The 17,619-nt window shown below is 47.4% G+C and overlaps 1 protein-coding gene across 3 annotated transcripts in view; it reads left to right on the top strand.

Annotated features, from left to right (window-relative positions):
* Positions 1–34: 34 nt before the first annotated feature.
* The window catches only part of FBXO43 (F-box protein 43), a 236,775-nt gene continuing 219,190 nt past the window's right edge, over positions 35–17,619 (top strand). For 2 of the 3 annotated variants that reach the window (XM_029591794.1, XM_029591792.1), the window contains exon 1: positions 48–243. The gene's annotated coding sequence lies outside the window, so the exon portion shown is untranslated. Of the gene's footprint in view, positions 244–17,619 lie in introns of all 3 variants that reach the window. The other variant, XM_029591793.1, reaches the window with a different exon arrangement.

The following is a 17,619-nucleotide window of genomic DNA, read 5'->3' as shown; positions in this document are numbered from 1 at the left end:
ACGGCGGGAGGAGCGCAATCAGGAGCTCCGCGTCCAGCGGCCCGCACCTGCCTTTTACTCTGAAAAGCCTTGAATATTATTTTCTTTCTCTTGAACGATTCTCCGAAGCGTCTAAAGAGTGGAGTATAATTGATTTTTTTTTTTTTTTAATATAATTTAGTTTTCGTACATGTTTTCATTTGTGTAGTCAAGAAAAGTGAGATGTGAATTCGGCTGCTCTGTGGCTTCGTTGACTGACTGAAGGTGACTATAGGGGAGGTGGTTGGAAAGGGAATTAAAACTTGAAGACGATTCAGAGGCTGTTTTGCAGGGCTCTGTCTAATTTTCCATATAGCCTGATAAATAGTTGAATTAATGAAGTATGTTAGCTTAGTTTGACTAAAATATTAAAGCCACTGCTTCTTTGTTTGAATGGGTACGGGCGGCTAGTGTGCAGGGCGATGGGCTTGAGTTAACTAAAGTTTTCATAAAATATATAATGGTGTTTTTAAACTTTTTTTATTTTTTGGAAATAGTTTTAACAAAATGGTAACAAGCATTTTCTAGTTATATTAAACCTTGTTTTATATGTGAGTTAAAAATGGCTGGAAAGCATTGCAAACGTTTTAAGTTAAGAGAAATATTTTGCCTAACAGGGTTACTCGTGTATTTGCAACTTCCTAGCTTTTTTTTATTTTCCGTTGAGATTGGAAATTTACTCAGTTGAAAAATAATTAAAACAAATCCAAGCCATAGATGGGCAAATATGATGGAAAGGTTTTTGATCAGATTTCCAGTATAGAGTAACATTTATTGTATACAATATTTCTAAGTGCATTGAAATCTTTGAAGTACTAAGGTTAGTCATAGTCAATATAATTATAATCAATCCTAGTGAGATTTCATCTAAATACACAAGAAAATCACTAGTAAATACGGGAACATAGTAATGACAAAAAAGACCAAATGGTCTATCTAGCCTGCCCAGCAAGTTTCTTATGGTAGTAATTGCTGTTCTATGCAGGTTGCCTCCATGTTTCTGTTAAGGGTAGTAATTGCTCCTCCTTGCTGGTTACCACCAAGTTTAGAGCTGGGGAATTCTGTGCTACTGCGGAGCGCAGGATTCCCCAGCATGCCGTGAATGGAGCGTGCAAAGATGAAGGCCCCGGCGCGCTGCAGGACGCTCTCCAATCATGCAAAGATGAAGGCCCTGGTGTGCCGTTTGTGGTGAAAATGAAGACCCCTGGGGGTGAGCAGGAGGGTGTAAGAGAGAGCATGGGAGGTGAGGGGTGGGGGATGCTTGAGTGTGGTGCCAGAGAGAGGGAGCCTATGTGAGGAGAATGCAAAGGAGTGTGTGTGTGTGTGAGAGATTGGGAGCGCGTGTGTATGTGAGAGTGCTAGCCTGTGTGAAGGGATTGTGTATGTATGAGACAGAGCCTGTGTGAAGGGGTGCATGAGAGACATAGGTAGCCTGTATGAGGATGTATGTGTGAGAGAGAAAGGGAGCTTGTGTGGGTGTATGAGGGGATGTGTGTGTGCAAGAGAGTGAGGGAGCCTGTATGAGGGTGTGTTTGTGTGTGAGAGAGGGAGAGACAGAGGGAGCCTGTGTGAGGGGCAGTACTGAGAATGGGGTCAAACTCTGGCACTGGCGATAGTGTAGAAGCGGTTGACTAACTTTACGTACTAGGGATGTGAATCGGGCTTCGGACCATTGAAAATATTGTCGATATTCTCAAAGTCGTCAGAAATCGGGGGCTCCCCCAAAACAATAGGAAAACCCCACAATATTGATCGTGGGGGTTCCCTTATCGTTTTGGGGGAGGGCGGGAAAAACGGCACACAAAAATAACCCCTAAACCCACCCCCACCCTCCTGCCCCCCCCCAAAAACTTTTTACAGGTACCTGGTGGTCCAGTGGGGGTCCCGGGAGCATCCTCCTGCTCCCGGGCCGTCGGCTGCCACTAATCAAAATGGTGCCGATGGCTCTTTGCCCTTACCATGTGACAGGGTATCTGTGCCATTGGCCGGACCCTGTCACCATGGTAGGAGCTCTGGATGGCAGGTGCCATCTTGTGCTCCTACCATGTGACAGGGGCTGACCAATGGCACCGGTAGCCCCTGTGACATAGTAAGGGCAAAGGCTATCGGCGCCATTTTGATTACTGGCAGCCGATGGCCCGAGTGCAGAAGGTCGCTCCCGGACCCCTGCTGGACCACCAGGGGCTTTTGGCAAGTCTTGGGGGACCCTCCTGACCCCCACAAGACTTGCCAAAAGTCCAGTGGGGGTCCGGGAGCGACCTCCTGCACTCGGACCGTCGGCTGCCAGTATGCAAAATGGCGCCGATAGCCTTTGCCCTTACTATGTCACAGGGCTACCGGTGCCATTGGTCAGCCCCTGTCACATGGTAGGAGCACAAGATGGTGCCGGCCATCCAGTGCTCCTACCATGTGACAGGGTCCGGCCAATGGCATGGATACCCTGTCACATGGTAAGGGCAAAGGGCCATCTGTGCCATTTTGATTAGTGGCAGCCGACGGCCTGGGAGCGGGAGGATGGCCCGGAGCGGGAGATTGCTCTCGGGACCCCCACTGGACCACCAGGTACCTGTAAAAAGTTTTTGGGGGGGTGGGGGAAGCTAAGGGGTTAGTTTTAAAGGGTTGGGGTGGGTTTTTTTTTTTTTTTAAATATTGGCTCGGGCGCAGCTGATAAACAAAACCGCGATCGGGCCCGATGGAAAAAAACCCACATGTGAATCGGAACCGGAATCCGAACTGATTCCCGTTCACATCTCTATTATGTACTAGATATGGAGGGGAGAGATACCTGCAGGAGGAGGAGTTGGGGCTCTAGAGGGCAAAGTGCCAAGGGAGTAGGGAGAGTGAGTAGAAGGGACACTTACAGTGAATTTCTAGGGACAGTCTGCTCAAAATATTTAAAATTCTGCATCTCTAAGTAATAACTTTTTTTCTGAATTAATTAAAAATGAAATTACTTAGACTGTCATGTAAATTGTGTTATTTTGACCAATATAAAGTTTGCAGAATTTAAAGTTTTTTTTTGTGCAGAATTCCCCCAGGAGTACAAGTTTTATGTTAAGGGTAGTATTTATAATAAAAAACAAAGCAACTGTCAAATCCATAACAGAATTACTGCTAGCAATATTTTTATGGGGTAAGCAGCCTTCTTGATAATTCAGACAATGCTGCTTTAATGTGCTTTGCTTTTGGATTTGGCCATAGAAGCAGTCCTGTGCTTTTTTCCTAATGTCTGCGTATTGGTGCCCTGGACTGTAAAAGTCATATAGGACCCATGATAGAGAGTGGGGATAGATACAGGGAAGACAGAGATGGAGAAATGAGTCAGGAACATAGAGTGGATCTTGGGTTTGAGAGTTGGGAATTCTGGGAGATAGTGGAAGAGAAAAGGAACGATGAATAGAGAGCATTCAAGGAAAAGAAAGTAAAATATCCCCTCAAGGAAACAAAGGCACCAAAGAGAGAGAGAAGAAAAAAAAAAAGGAACAGAGAAAAGAGGGAAAAAAAAGATAATCAGCCAGAATAACAATCCAGAGACATTAAAGGTTGGAAACTGTCTTATTGCCTGACAGAATATTATTAACTCACCGATATAATACCTACTGGGATACAAATCAAAGTCTCTGGTCTGGATGTGTCTCCCATGTAGAATTTACATGTTGGGAAAAGTTTAATTTTGTTGACTAATTTTGATTTTCCAGCATGTAATTCTCTTGTAGGCAGGACATGCCCACTAGCATGGAGGCTTTTGTATTGGGCCCCAAAACATTTTATGTTAACAAAATTTAAAGAATGTGCTTTTAGATTTATTTTGAGAGTGGATTACTACAATTTTCCATGGATATAGTCTGCCAGATTTCCCACCAGAATGAACTGCTCCTTCACCTGCATTACAGGGGACAAGTGTCCAAGATTCACTTTATCAGAATTCTAGGAATCTTAATCTTTCTCCCTCTTTCCTACTGAAAGGAGAAGGGCAGTACTTTTTACCTGTGTGCACCTTCTATGCCAGCTTCAGTTTGATGTTTGAATGTGTGATGCCCTGTAATCTCACAGGATTGGCAGATTCTACATGTTCAAATGCCAGATTGAAGCTGGCAGAATGAGACACACAGGTGTAATGGCCCTCTGGGCTCATTACCATTCCCTGTAAGTACCCGGATCAGTCCAGACTGCTGGGTTTTGCCTCCCTTCCAGCAGATGGAGACAGAGAAACTTCGAGAGTGCCCTCTCTTAACCTGATGAGCCACCTGCTGCTCTTCAGTATTTCTCTGTCTCTAGCAGATGGAGGTGGTGCAAAACCTGCGGTTCTGATCCAAGCAAAAAAAAAAAAAGAGAGATAGGGATTGAAATTTCTCTAGGAGTCTCCTAGGGGTTTGTGAGGTCCTGGTGGGACCATCCCCCTTGGTCGTGGGTGTACTTTGGACGAGCAGGGGTTGGGAGCCCCAAGCTTTGTCCCTCTTTCGGCAGGCGGGGTGATAGCTGGTGGTCCTAAAGTGGATGCTTCAGTTTCCGAAGTTACCAAGAGAACTACTATTTCTGTAGCGGGTGCGGCGACGCTGAAGGATCTGCAGGATCGCCAACTGGAGGGCTACCTCAAAAGGATTTTGAGGTTTCTGCCTTGGGCGTTCGGCCTGCGGTTTGCAGCAGCTACATGCTTTGAGCAGGCCTGTTCTGGGTTCAGCAGTTGCAGAGTGCCAAAGATCTTGAGCCGGCAGAAGCGAAGCATGCAGAGCAGTTAGGCTATGGTCACCTATGGGTCGGATGCCCTCTATGACCTCCTTCGCACGTCCTCACGAAAGATGGTCTCTGCAGCGTCAGCCCGGATACTTCTATGGCTGCAGAATTGGTTGGCGGATATCTCTTCCAAGTCTCAGTTAGGGGCTCTTCCCTTTAAGGGCAGGCTTCTATTTGGGGATGACCTGGAGCAGCTGATCAAGAATTTAGGTGAAAATAAGCTACACAAGCTACCAGAGGACAGGCCACGAGGGCAGAAAATGTTTTCTTCCCACTTTCTTTTTGGGGGCAATGGCGTTTTCGTCAGAGCAGGGCACAGAATGCGGGTACACGCAAACCTCGCTGAGGTTTCAGTCCTGGTTTTCAGCTTACCGTAGACGGTGTGCTCCCCGGGATGGGGTAGGACAAGGCGCCGCGGGAGGCAAGTCCTCACAATAAAGTGAGGCTGGCCCTCTCCACGGATCCTGTGATAGGGGGACGGCTGTCTCTTTTTTTTTCTCCAGGAGTGGGTCCATATCACATCGGACTGGTGGGTTCTCAGTGTGATAGTACACTGCTACGTGTTAGAATTTGCTTGTCTAGTCCGAAGTCTGTTTCTGGTGTCCCCATGCAGCTCCCCAGCAAAGGAGTTGGCTGTTCGCCAGACCTTGTCGCGTCTCCAAAGTCTGGGGTCTATTGTACCTGTTCCTCCCGCGGAACAGAGGAAGGGACGTTACTCCATTTATTTCTTCGTTCCAAAGAAAGAGGGAACTTTTCGGCCTATCTTGGATTTGAAGAAGGTCAGTATTGCCCTCAAGGTACCCCGTTTCCGCATGGAGATGCTTCGATCGGTCATCACAGCTGTGTGAAAGGGCGAATTCCTGGTGTCTCTAGACCTGACAGAGGCCTATCTTCACATCTGCATTCGACGGGACCCCCCGAAGTTCCTCAGATTTATGATCCTGGGGCAGCACTTCCAGTTTTGTATCCTACCATTTGGCCTTGCCACAGCTCCGCAGATGTTCACCAAGGTAATGGTGGTGGTGGCAGTGTCCTTGAGCAAGGAGGGAGTGCTGGTGCATTCCTATCTGGATGACTGGCTCATTCGGGCGAAATCGGCAGCCCTATGCTCGCAAGCTGTGGAGATGGTCTTAGCCCATCTACGCTCACTGGGTTGGGTTGTCAACCTTACCAAGAGTCATCTTGTTCTGTTTCAGGTTCTGGAGTTTTTGTGAGCCCGTTTGACAATCAAGTCTGCAAGGTTTTTCTTTTTGGACACAGAATCATCAAATTGCGTGGTCAAGAGCAGTCCCTACTGCATGCCTCCGTGCCCAGAGTCTGGGATTACTTACAGGTCCTTGGTTCCATGGCTTCGACTTTAGAGTTGGTTCCGTGGGCTTTCGCACATATGAGGCCTCTGCAAGCGGCCTTGTTATCCCATTGGAACCCTCTATCGGAAGAGTTCTTTCTCCCGTTACCACTTATGAATGTTGCCAGGTCTATTATTTGGCTAGTGCAGCAGCACTTGGAGCGGGGTGTGGATCTGAAAATACCCAGGTAGATAGTAGTGACAACCGATGCTAGCCTCTCTGGCTGGGGTGCGGTGCGTCAGGATCAGGCAGTGCAGGGCCAGTGGTCTCCAGAAGAGTTGTCAAGGTCTATCAATCGTTTTGAGACACGGTCTGTTCGCTTGGCTCTGGAGAGTTTCCTCCCCATTCTGAATCATCGGGCAATGTGAGAATTGTAGGACAATGCGATATAGACGGTAGCCTATATCAACCGGCAAGGCGGAACAAGGATTTCTCCTGTGGCACTCGAAGCGAATCTATTGATGACTTGGGCAGAACGCCATCTTCAAATGTTGGCGGCATCACACATTTCCATGCAGCTGCTATCCCGGTGGTGGGGCAAGCCTCACGTGGCTCTCATGGCGACCCACTCAAATGCCAAGGTGTATTGCTTCTTCAGTCGCAGAAGGGATTATGGCGCAGAAGGGGTCGATGCGTGGCCAGGGAACCACCAGAGCAACGTGCTCCTGTATGTGTTTCCTCTGTGGCCATTGGTGGGAAAAGTAATAAGAAGGATCGAGATTCTTCCGGGCCGATTCATCCTCGTGGCTTCAGAGTGGCCATGCTATCCTTGGTTCGCGGACCTTGTGAACCTGTGTGTGGAGGGACCCCTAGGGTTGTGTCATTTACCAAGTCTTCTACAATCAGGCAGCTGGCTTTTGAACAGCAGAGGCTGCGAAAGAAGGGATATCGGGAGGAGATGATCTCCACTTTACTGAGGGCTCGGATGGCTTCTACCTCCCTAGCCTATGTTCGTGTTTGGAAGGTCTTTGAGTCTTGGTGTGAGTCTTGGAGCATGGATCCTCGGAAGGCCTCAGTTTCCTTCATCCTTTCTTTTCTGCAAGACTGTCTTCAGAAAGGATTATCTTTTAATTCCCTCAAAGCCCAGATCTCTGCTTTAGGCTGCCTACGGGGCCAGATCCAGGGCTCTTCTCTAGCAGCTCATCCGGATGTAACACAATTTCTTCGTGGAGTAAAGCATTTGTGGCCGCCGACCGGGCAGAGATATCCTTCCTGGAATCTGAACTTGGTTCTCCGGGCTTTGTGTGAAGCACCCTTCGAGCCTATTAGAGCTACCTTGAAAGACCTTATGTTGAAGGTGGTTTTTCTGGTGGCGAACTGTTTGGCCAGGAGGGTGTTGGAGCTTCAGGCCCTGTCCTGTAGAGAACCTTTCCTGCGTATCTTGGATTCCGGTATTTCGCTGTGAGCGGTTCCATCTTTTTTGCCAAAAGTGGTCTCCGCCTTTCATCTGAATCAGTCGGTGGAGCTTCCAGCTTTTACAAATGTGGAGTTGTCAGATTAGGGGGATGTACCATTTGTATACAGCCCCTCCCTTTGAGGGTACTTGGATGGCCAACCCCCTGTTATATAATAAAAGCTGCTTTCTCCTGGGAGCTGTGGGAGGCAGCATAGTTAGGTTCAGGTGTTTGGAGAAAGTCTGGAGTTTTACATCTCTTTCATTTTTTGTGGCCTTCCTGGGCACTTAGGCTCCATCCTATCTGTAGTTCTTGGGCCAGATGATGGCAGCTTCTCAAGTTAACACATTGGCAGCAGGATGGGTTGTCCTGGGTTGTTTGTGGTAATTTTTTCAACTTTTGTAAGAAGACTCTGAAACCCCAAGGTGTTTGCTCAGGGAGAGGTCTTGGGGAAACCTCTTCTTGGAGGGCCCTGGGTAGGGAAGACCTGCCCCTCTGTAACCTCCTCTGAGAGGAGGTTACTATCCTTCTGGTATTTGGATCTGTTTTGTTGGATGCCCAGGAGGAAGAGTTTTCCCCCCCCCCCCCTTCCTGCCTGAAAACAGGAATATTGAGAACTGTTCTGTGTGTATCCTGTCCATCATGGGATTCAAGAAAGAGAGAGACCGTGAGATAAAATTGACCCGTATTTGATGTCACCCACTGTCTTCAACCTCTAGGGAGAGAAGATTTGGAACTCTCTGCTGAGACTGAGAGTTACCATTTTTTCTAGTTTTGGAAAGCTTTTTCGTGCCCACATAAGAGATACCCTATCCACTTGGGGACCTAATTTGTCCAAGTCCTGGAGATGAGGGTCTCCCCTGCCCTGGCGATAAGAGACACGTACAGATAAAGGTAAGACTGTACACTGAAAGACCAGCTGTGGTGCTACGGACTGTTTTCAGCTGCGCCATTTACTCAACTGATTCACCCTCTGTAAAGGGTTTTCTATTGGAAACTCTTTTGGCATACATAGCAGTAAAAGGTATACCTCTCCCAGGGGAAATAGTTAACCAAGGCACCTTGTCACTCTGGGTCTTGAAGGAAGGTTTACTCCTCCCCCCCCCCCTCCCCAAACAAAGAACTCAGGCTCTAGGGGCAGAGACTTGTGATCCAGCCCTAGAAGTACCAACACTTTTATGGCCCCGATCAGTGTTAAATCAGTACCCGGAGATAGGGTTACACAGGTAAAAAGTCCTACTCTTTTGTTGGGGGGGGGGGGAGCGAGAATTATGCAAAATTTGGTTGCTGTGCCTCTAGAATTGAGCAATTTTGAAAGTGTGCCATGAAATAAAAAAAAGGTTCTAGAGGAGCTGCAAATGTCCCAGTTCTGCTTGTAGTGAGGGCATGATGTGGTTAGTGCAGTTAGTATAGCTGTGTTTAAAAAAGGATTGGATAAGTTCTTGGAGGAGAAGTCCATTACCTGCTATTAAGTTGACTTAGAAAATAGCCACTGCTATTACTAGCAACAGTAACATGGAATAGACTTAGTTTTTGGGTACTTGCCAGGTTCTTAAGGCCTGGATTGGCCACTGTTGGAAACAGGATGCTGGCTTGATGGACCCTTGGTCTGACCCAGTATGGCATGTTCTCATAATTGCCAAGTCTAAGCAGACAGGAGGAAGAATAATCTATTTTTAATAATAACAGAGTTTTGACATACCAGAGTCCTATTTTTTAAAAACAGGTGATTCTTGGGTTAATTGGAATAAGCACGTATTTTACCTACAGTGCTTTCATTCAATCTGATAAGACAGGTGGAATTAAAGGGGTACTATTCCTCCTAATGATCTAAAATTCTTCATCTCCTAGCTCTTCTCCTTTAGCCCTCTAGTAAATGATACCATCTGAGGATATCACCTTCCAACAATTAGGGCACTCATGTTTTTGCATCACAATGCTATAGCTGAGCCCCATGACTATCTCATGTAATAATAAAAATACAAAGCAATTAATATTGAAAATCTGTGTAGCCTTTGCACTGGAAATATTTAATGTATATTGCTTCTCCTAGGACAAGCAGGATGGTAGTCCTCACATGTGGATGACATCATCAAATGGAGCCCGGCATGGAAAACTTTTGTCAAAGTGTGCTGGTCCAAGCTTCTAGAAACTGAGCATGCTGCTATCCGCGTGTCCACGCGAGGTCCCCCTTCAGTCTCTTCTTTTCTGCGGTGCAGTTGTCTCACGGTTCCTGGTGCTCTCAAATTCTTTGGTTTTCTCGATAAGTTTTTGAGTTTTTCCACAAATTCATTGTTGGGTCCCCCTTTGCTATTGGTGCCTCCTTGGTGCAGTAGGTTGTTTTCTGCCTCTTTTAATTTGCAGTGGATTCCCAACTCTCCGCCTTACGGTGGCCGCCGGTCACCGACCACACGCCTGGTGTTTTTCATGGAGTCTTCCGGTTTTCGTCAGTGCCCCCCATGCTCGTGCACCATGTCCATTACAGATCCACATGAGGCTTGCATCCTCTGCCTGGGGGCTTTGCACAACGTTTGTGGGTGTCTGTGTGATCAGATTACCCCCAAAGGGCGTTGGGCACGCCTCGATAAAATGGAGAAGCATTTCGGGGCACCGAAGTATGCTTCTTCCATTCCAGCATCAGCCCCATCGACGCCGAGGGACCACGGAGAGCCTCTTGACACACTTCCCCTGGTCGTTCCTTTCGCAAGTACCTCCAAAGATCGCAGGGACGGTGATAGGTCTTCGATGATTTCACCTTTGCCCCGGACATCAGGATCTTCTGTTTCCTTGGCGCTGGGGAAAGACTAGGCAGAGCACAGAGGAAGATCCCACAAACATTGCCACTGGTTACCCACACGGCTCTGGTTCTGAGTGGCACCGGTCATTGGAGGCCCCAGCTTCCGATGCCCCCCGTAGTCCTAAGCGTTCCACACAGACACTGGTGCTGGGCACTGTGCCACCTCTGAGAACCAAGGAAGAGCCAGTAACACTTTGTACCCTTCCTTCAGTCCTGGCCACTCTGGACTTTCAGGAGGAGTTGGACCTCAGGGTGCAGTTTGCGGTGCTCAAAGCTCTCTAGAGCATTGAGCTGCCAGTGCCTCCAGCCCCCATGCCAGTGCCTGAGCCTCCGCCATCGATGCTAGCACCGCTGCTGGAGTGTCTGGATGTCCTCCTGGGTGCCCTTCCGATGCAACCGTTGCCCGAGGACCCTCTGTTCTCTAGTGGCCACCGATGCCCTCCACCAGAGTGTTCCTGATTCTTGGGTCCTCTGAGGAAGAAGATACGTGTTTCCCAGACCACGGTTCCCCCAGCCCTTGCTGGGTCCTTACCTCTGGTCCTCTCGATGCCAGGGGAACCATAGATTCCTGCGGTGCCCTCGTGGCCTCCAAAGCCATCAGAATCCAGGGCTGAGGCCCCTCACAGACCTTGCCCACGGCATGCTGGTTCCAGTGAGGAGGAAGGGCTTTATGACCCTTGGGGTGATGATTCCACGGAGTCGTCCTCCATTTTTCGGATGACCCCCTCTCGGATCCCTCCCCTCCAGAGGAGCGATGCCAGTCACCCCCCGAGGACCTGTCTTTTGCAGGATTTGTCAGGGCCATGCCTGAGGCTATCCCCTTTCAACTGCTCACTGAGGAGGATGCGCGTCATAAGATGCTGGAGGTTCTCCAGTTCGTCAACGCTCCTAAGGAAATCTTGGCTGTTCCGATCTATGATGTTTTCAAGGACCTCCTCCTTCACATGTGGGAGCACCCCATTTCTGTCTCCCCCGTCAATAGAAAGGCTGACGCCACCTACTTGGTGCAGCCTTCTGTGGGGTTTGAGAAGCGGCATCTCCCCTACCAGTCAGTCGTAGAGTCTGCCCTGAAAAAGGCCCGGCGCTCCCGCATCCATGCTTCTGCCTTTCCAGGTCGTGAGCACAGGGAGCTAGATGCCCTGGGCAGGAAAGTCTTCCAAGGCACCATGCCCCCGGTTGGAGGCAGGCTTTTGAGCTTCGCCCATTGCTGGAAAGAGATCACATCAGATCAATGGGTCCTCAATATCATCTGTCAGGGGTACCAACTAAACTTCAGTAGGTTCCTGGAGACCTCTTCCCCCATGTCCATTGTGGGGTTCATCTGCTCATTAGGTCATACTTCAGGCAGAACTCACTGCCCTACTTGAGGCGGGCGCGGTGGAACCAGTCCCTCGCCTTCAGCGGGGCAAGGGTTCTATTCAAGGTACTTCCTCATTCCAAAAAAGAATGGTGGCTTGCGCCCCGTTCTCGACTTCTGGGCATTGAACAAGTTTCTCTTAAGAGAAAAGTTTGATAGTCTGTCTCTGCACGCTGCTCCCACTCCTTAGCAGAGGAAGACTGGCTTTGCTCCCTCGATCTCAAGGAGGCTTATGCGCACATGGCTATCTACCTCAGCCACTGGAAGTACCTCCGCTTCTTGGTGGGGAACACACATTACCAGTACAAAGTGCTGCCTTCGGGCTGGCATCGGCCTCCCACGTTTTTACCAAATGCCTCGCGGTGGTGACAGTCTACCTTAGGCATTGCTTGGTGCAAGTGTTCCCCTACCTGGACAACTGGTTGCTCAAGAGCGACTCCCACTCAGGAGCCTTGCATGCTCTGACCCTGATGCTGCAGACATTTGGGTTTGTTATCAACTTCCCCAAATCACATCTCTGCCCGTCACCTCAGCTGGACTTCATAGGCGCCAGACTGGACATGGCACAGGCAAAAGCTTTTTTTTTTTTTGCCCAGTGACCGAGCGATTGCCCTTGCCTTGCTGGCTCCCCTTATCCGGAACAGCCGGAGGATACCAGCCTGCCTTCTGCTCTGCCTGCTGGGCCACATGGCGGCCTCCGTCCTAGTGACCCCTCTGGTTCGCCTCTGCATGAGGAGGGCCCAATGAACATTGCGGTCCCAGAGGCGACAGGCTTCCCAGGATCTCGAGGCTCCTGTTGCAATCATGGGCCCTCTGTGAGTGTCCCTATCCTGGTGGGAAGATCTTTCCAACCTGGAAAAAGGACTTCCCTTCCTAGCCTCTCCGCCCCAGGTGGTTCTTACCACTGATGCTTCCCCTCAGGGCTGGGGAACCCATGTGAACGTTATCCACATGCAGGGTCTCTGGACTGCTTCCGAAGCCTGCTGTCAGATAAACTTCCTGTAGCTTTGGGCAATCCGGTAGCCTTATGGGTGTTCTGGGACCAGTTGTCGTCCAAGGAAGTCCTAATTTGGCCGAACAACCAAATTGTGATGTGGTACATCAACAAGCAGGGAGGTACAGGCTCATTCCTGCTGTGCCTGGAGGAACTGCAAGTGTGGACTTGGGCCCTCTCACAGGGAATATGTCTGGTTGCCACATACTGCCGGGTTGTCTGAATGTCCTGGCGGATTGTTGAAGATGCTTCTTCCAGTCTCACGAGTGGTCCCTCCACCTGGAGGTGGCAGCCGAGCTGTTCCGCTGCTGGGGCCCGCTGGATGTGGACCTCTTCGCCTCCCCTCTCAACTACAAGGTGAGCAAGTTCTGCTCCCTGGTGTCAGGGGGCAGACATCTGGCCTGCGATGCCTTCTCCCTCCACTGGGGGAGAGACCTGCTGTATGCATACCACTGAAGACATTGCTGAAGCTTCAACAGGACGGTGTGACCATGATCCTGGTGGCATCCTTCTGGCCACGTCAAGTCTGTTTTCCGCTTCTCCAGGATTTGTCAGTGTGGGCCCCCATCTGGCTGGGGATGGCACCAGATCTTATCTCTGACGGCTTGGATGTTGAGCACATAGTCCTTTAGCCTCTGGCACTCTCGGACTGTGTCTCCCAGGTCCTGGTGGCATCCCGAAAACCCTCTACCAGAAAGTCCTACAGCTTGAAGTGGAAAAGATTTTCCATCTGTTGTATGGGACATAGAAACATAGAAATGACGGCAGAAAAAGACCAATCAGCCCATCCAGTCTGCCCAGCAAGCTCCCACACTTATTTTCCCATACTTATCTGTTTCAACAACCATCGAGTTCAGGGCCCTTGTTGGTAACTGTTTTGATTCAAATTTCCTGCCCTCCCCTGTTGTTGATGCAGAGAGTAATGTTGGAGTTGCATCAAAGGTTAGCATAAGGCTTAATGGTTAAGGGTAGTAACTGCTGCATCAAGCAAGTTACCCTGATGCTTATTTACCCTGACTGCACAGATCAATGTCGACAATTGTAAACCGTTATGATGGCAAAACCGAATGACGGTATATAAAACTCGATAGATAAATAAATGTAGTCTGAATGTAAATCATAATTTCCACATTTCCCCCCTGCCGTTGAAATAGAGAGCAACACCGTATATGAATTCAAAGTGATGTATCAGGCTTAATTAGTTTGGGTTAGTAATAAGCAAGCTACACCCATGCTTATTTGTTTATCCAGATTGTGAAGTTCAATCCTTGTTGGTTGTTGTCTGAAAGCAAATCCTCTCTTCCACATTTCCCCCTGCTGTAGAAGCAGAAAGCAATGTTGGAGTTGCATTAACCATGTGAAGGCTTATTGAGTAAGGGTAGTAATCACCAGGTACTAGCCTCCACTCCAGAATCCACCCCCATGGCTCTTCTCTTCATTGCCATCCTCTAGCCTTTATGGATCCACAGTGTTTATCCCATGCCCCCTTGAAATCCGTCACAGTTTTAGTCTTCACCATTTCCTCCAGAAGGGCATTCCAGGCATCCACCACCCTCTCCGTGAAGAAATACTTCCTGACATTGGTTCTGAGTCTTCCTCCCTGGAGCTTCAAATTGTGGCCCCTAGTTCTACTGATTTTTTTTTTTCCAACGTAAAAGGTTTGTCATTGACTATGGATCATTAAAACTTTCAAGTATCTGAAAGTCTGTATCATATCACCCCTGCTTTTCCTCTCCTCCAGGGTGTACATATTTAGGTTCTTCAATCTCTCCTCATAAGTTATTTTATGTAGACCATCCACCTTTTTGGTCGACATTCTCTGGACCGCCTCCATCCTGTCTCTGTCCCTTTGGAGATGCAGTTTCAAGAACTGAACACACTACTCCAGGTGAGGCCTCACCAAGGCCCTGTACAAAGGGGATCATCACTTCCTTTCTCCTACTAGATATTCCTCTCTCTATACAGCCCAACATTCTTCTGGCTTTAGCTATCGCCTTGTCACATTCTTTCACCAACTTTAGATCATTAGACACTATCGCCTCAAGGTTTCTCTCCTGCTCCGTGCACATCAGCCCTACACCCCATATGCATGACTCTGCACTTCTTAGCATTGAATCTCAGCTGCTATATCTTCGACCACTCTTCCAGCTTCCTTAAATCCAGTCTCATTCTCTCCACTCCTTCCAGCGTGTCCACTCTGTTGCAGATCTTAGTGTCATCCGCAAAAAGACAAACCTTACCTTATATCCCGTCCGCAATGTCGCTCAGAAAGATATTGAACAGGACAGGTCCCAACACCGATCCTTGCGGCACTCCGCTTAACACCACTCTCTCTTCAGAGTAAGTTCCATTTACCATCATACATTGTCTTCTGTCCATCAACCAGTTTGCAATCCAGGCCACCACCTCGGCACTCACTCGGCATGACTTGGATCATAAGAACATAAGAAATGCCATGCTGGGTTAGACCAAGGGTCCATCAAGCCCAGCATCCTGTTTCCAACAGAGGCCAAAACCAGGCCACAAGAACCTGGCAATTACCCAAACACTAAGAAGAACCCATGCTACTGATGCAATTAATAGCAGTGGCTATTCCCTAAGTATAATTGATTAATAGCCATTAATTGACTTCTCCAAGAACTTATTCAAACCTTTTTTGAACCCAGCTACACTAACTGCACTAACCACATCCTCTGGCAACAAATTCCAGAGCTTTATTTTGTGTCGAGTGAAAAAGAATTTTCTCCGATTAGTCTTAAATGTGCTACTTGCTAACTTCATGGAATGCCCCCTAGTCCTTCTATTATTCGATAGTGTAAATAACAGAGTCACATCTACTCGTTTAAGACCTCTCATGATCTTAAAGACCTCTATCATATCCCCCCTCAGCCATCTCTTCTCCAAGCTGAACAGCCCTAACCTCTTCAGCCTTTCCTCATAGGGGAGCTGTTCCATCCGCTTTATCATTTTGGTTGCCCTTCTCTGTACCTTCCCCATCGCAACTATATCTTTTTTTGAGATGCGGCGACCAGAATTGTACACAGTATTCAAGGTGCGGTCTCATAGTGGAGCGATACAGAGGCATTATGACATTTTCCGTTCTATTAACCATTCCCTTCCTAATAATTCCTAACATTCTATTTGCTTTTTTGACTGCTGCTGCACACTGTGCCGACGATTTTAAAGGTTTATCCACTAGGATGCCTAGATCTTTTTCCTGGGTGGTAGCTCCTAATATGGAACCTAACATTGTGTAACTACAGCAAGGGTTATTTTTCCCTATATACAACACCTTGCACTTGTCCACATTAAATTTCATCTGCCATTTGGATGCCCAATCTTCCAGTCTTGCAAGGTCCTCCTGTAATGTATCACAGTCTGCTTGTGATTTAACTACTCTGAATAATTTTGTATCATCCGCAAATTTGATAACCTCACTCGTATTCCTTTCCAGATCATTTACATATATATATATTGAAAAGCACCGGTCCAAGTACAGATCCCTGAGACACTCCACTGTTTACCCTTTTCCACTGAGAAAATTGACCATTTAATCCTACTCTCTGTTTCCTGTCTTTTAACCAGTTTGTAATCCATGAAAGGACATCTCCTCCTATCCCATGACTTTTTAGTTTTCGTAGAAGCCTCTCATGAGGGACTTTGTCAAACGCCTTCTGAAAATCCAAATACACTACATCTACCGGTTCACCTTTATCCACATGTTTATTAACCCCTTCAAAAAAATGAAGCAGATTTGTTAGGCAAGACTTCCCTTGGGTAAATCCATGTTGACTGTGTCCCATTAAATCATGTCTTTCTATATGCTCTATGATTTTGATCTTGAGAATAGTTTCCACTGTTTTTCCTGGCACTGAAGTCAGGCTCACTGGTCTATAGTTACCCGAATTGCCCCTGGAGCCTTTTTTAAATATTGGGGTTACATTGGCCACCCTCCAGTCTTCAGGTACAATGGATGATTTTAATGATAGGTTACAAATTTTAACTAATAGATCAAAAATTTCATTTTTGAGTTCCTTCAGAACCCTAGGATGCATGCCATCTGGTCCAGGTGATTTGCTACTCTTTAGTTTGTCAATCTGGCCTACTACATCTTCCAGGTTCACAGTGATTTCGTTCAGTTAGTCTGACTCACCAACCCTGAAAACCATCTCCGGAACTGGTATCTCCCCAACATCCTCATTAGTAAACACGGAGGCAAAGAATTCATTTAGTCTTTCTGCAATGGCCTTATCTTCCCTAAGAGCCCCTTTAACCCCTTTGTCATCTAATGGTCCAACAGACTCCCTCACAGGTTTCTTGCTTTTGGATATATTTTTAAAAAGTTTTTATTATGAGTTTTTGCTTCTATGGCCAATTTCATTTCAAATTCTCTCTTCACCTGTCTTATCAATGTTTTATACTTACCTTGACAATGCTTATGTTTTATCCTATTTTCTTCAGATGGATCCTTCTTCCAATTTTTGAAGGATGTTTTTTTGGCTAAAATAGCCTCTTTCACCTCACCTTTTAACCATGATGGTAATCGTTTTGCCTTCCTTCCACCTTTCTTAATGCGCGGAATACATATGGACTGCGCCTCTAGGATTGTATTTTTAAACAATGTCCAAGCCTGTTGTGTTGAACACTTTTAACCTTTGCAGCTGCACCTTTCAGTTTTTTATAACTATTTTCCTCATTTTATCAAAGTTTCTCTTTTGAAAGTTTAGTGTTAGAGCTGCAGATTTACTTATTGTCCCCCTTCCATTTATTAGTTTAAATTTGATTATGTTATGATCACTGTTGCCAAGTGGCCCTACCACCATTACTTCTCTCACCAAATCTTGCGTTCCACTAAGAATTAAATCTAAAATAGCTCCCTCTCTTATTGGTTCCTGAACCAATTGCTCCATGAAGCAATCATTTATTACATCCAGGAACTTTGTCTCTAGCAAGTCCTGATGTTACATTTACCCAGT

This window comes from Rhinatrema bivittatum, chromosome 2, assembly GCF_901001135.1.
Source record: "Rhinatrema bivittatum chromosome 2, aRhiBiv1.1, whole genome shotgun sequence".
Lineage (NCBI taxonomy): Eukaryota > Metazoa > Chordata > Amphibia > Gymnophiona > Rhinatrematidae > Rhinatrema > Rhinatrema bivittatum.
Note: the sequence above shows the minus strand (reverse complement) of the source record. Positions and strands in the feature narration are given on the sequence as shown.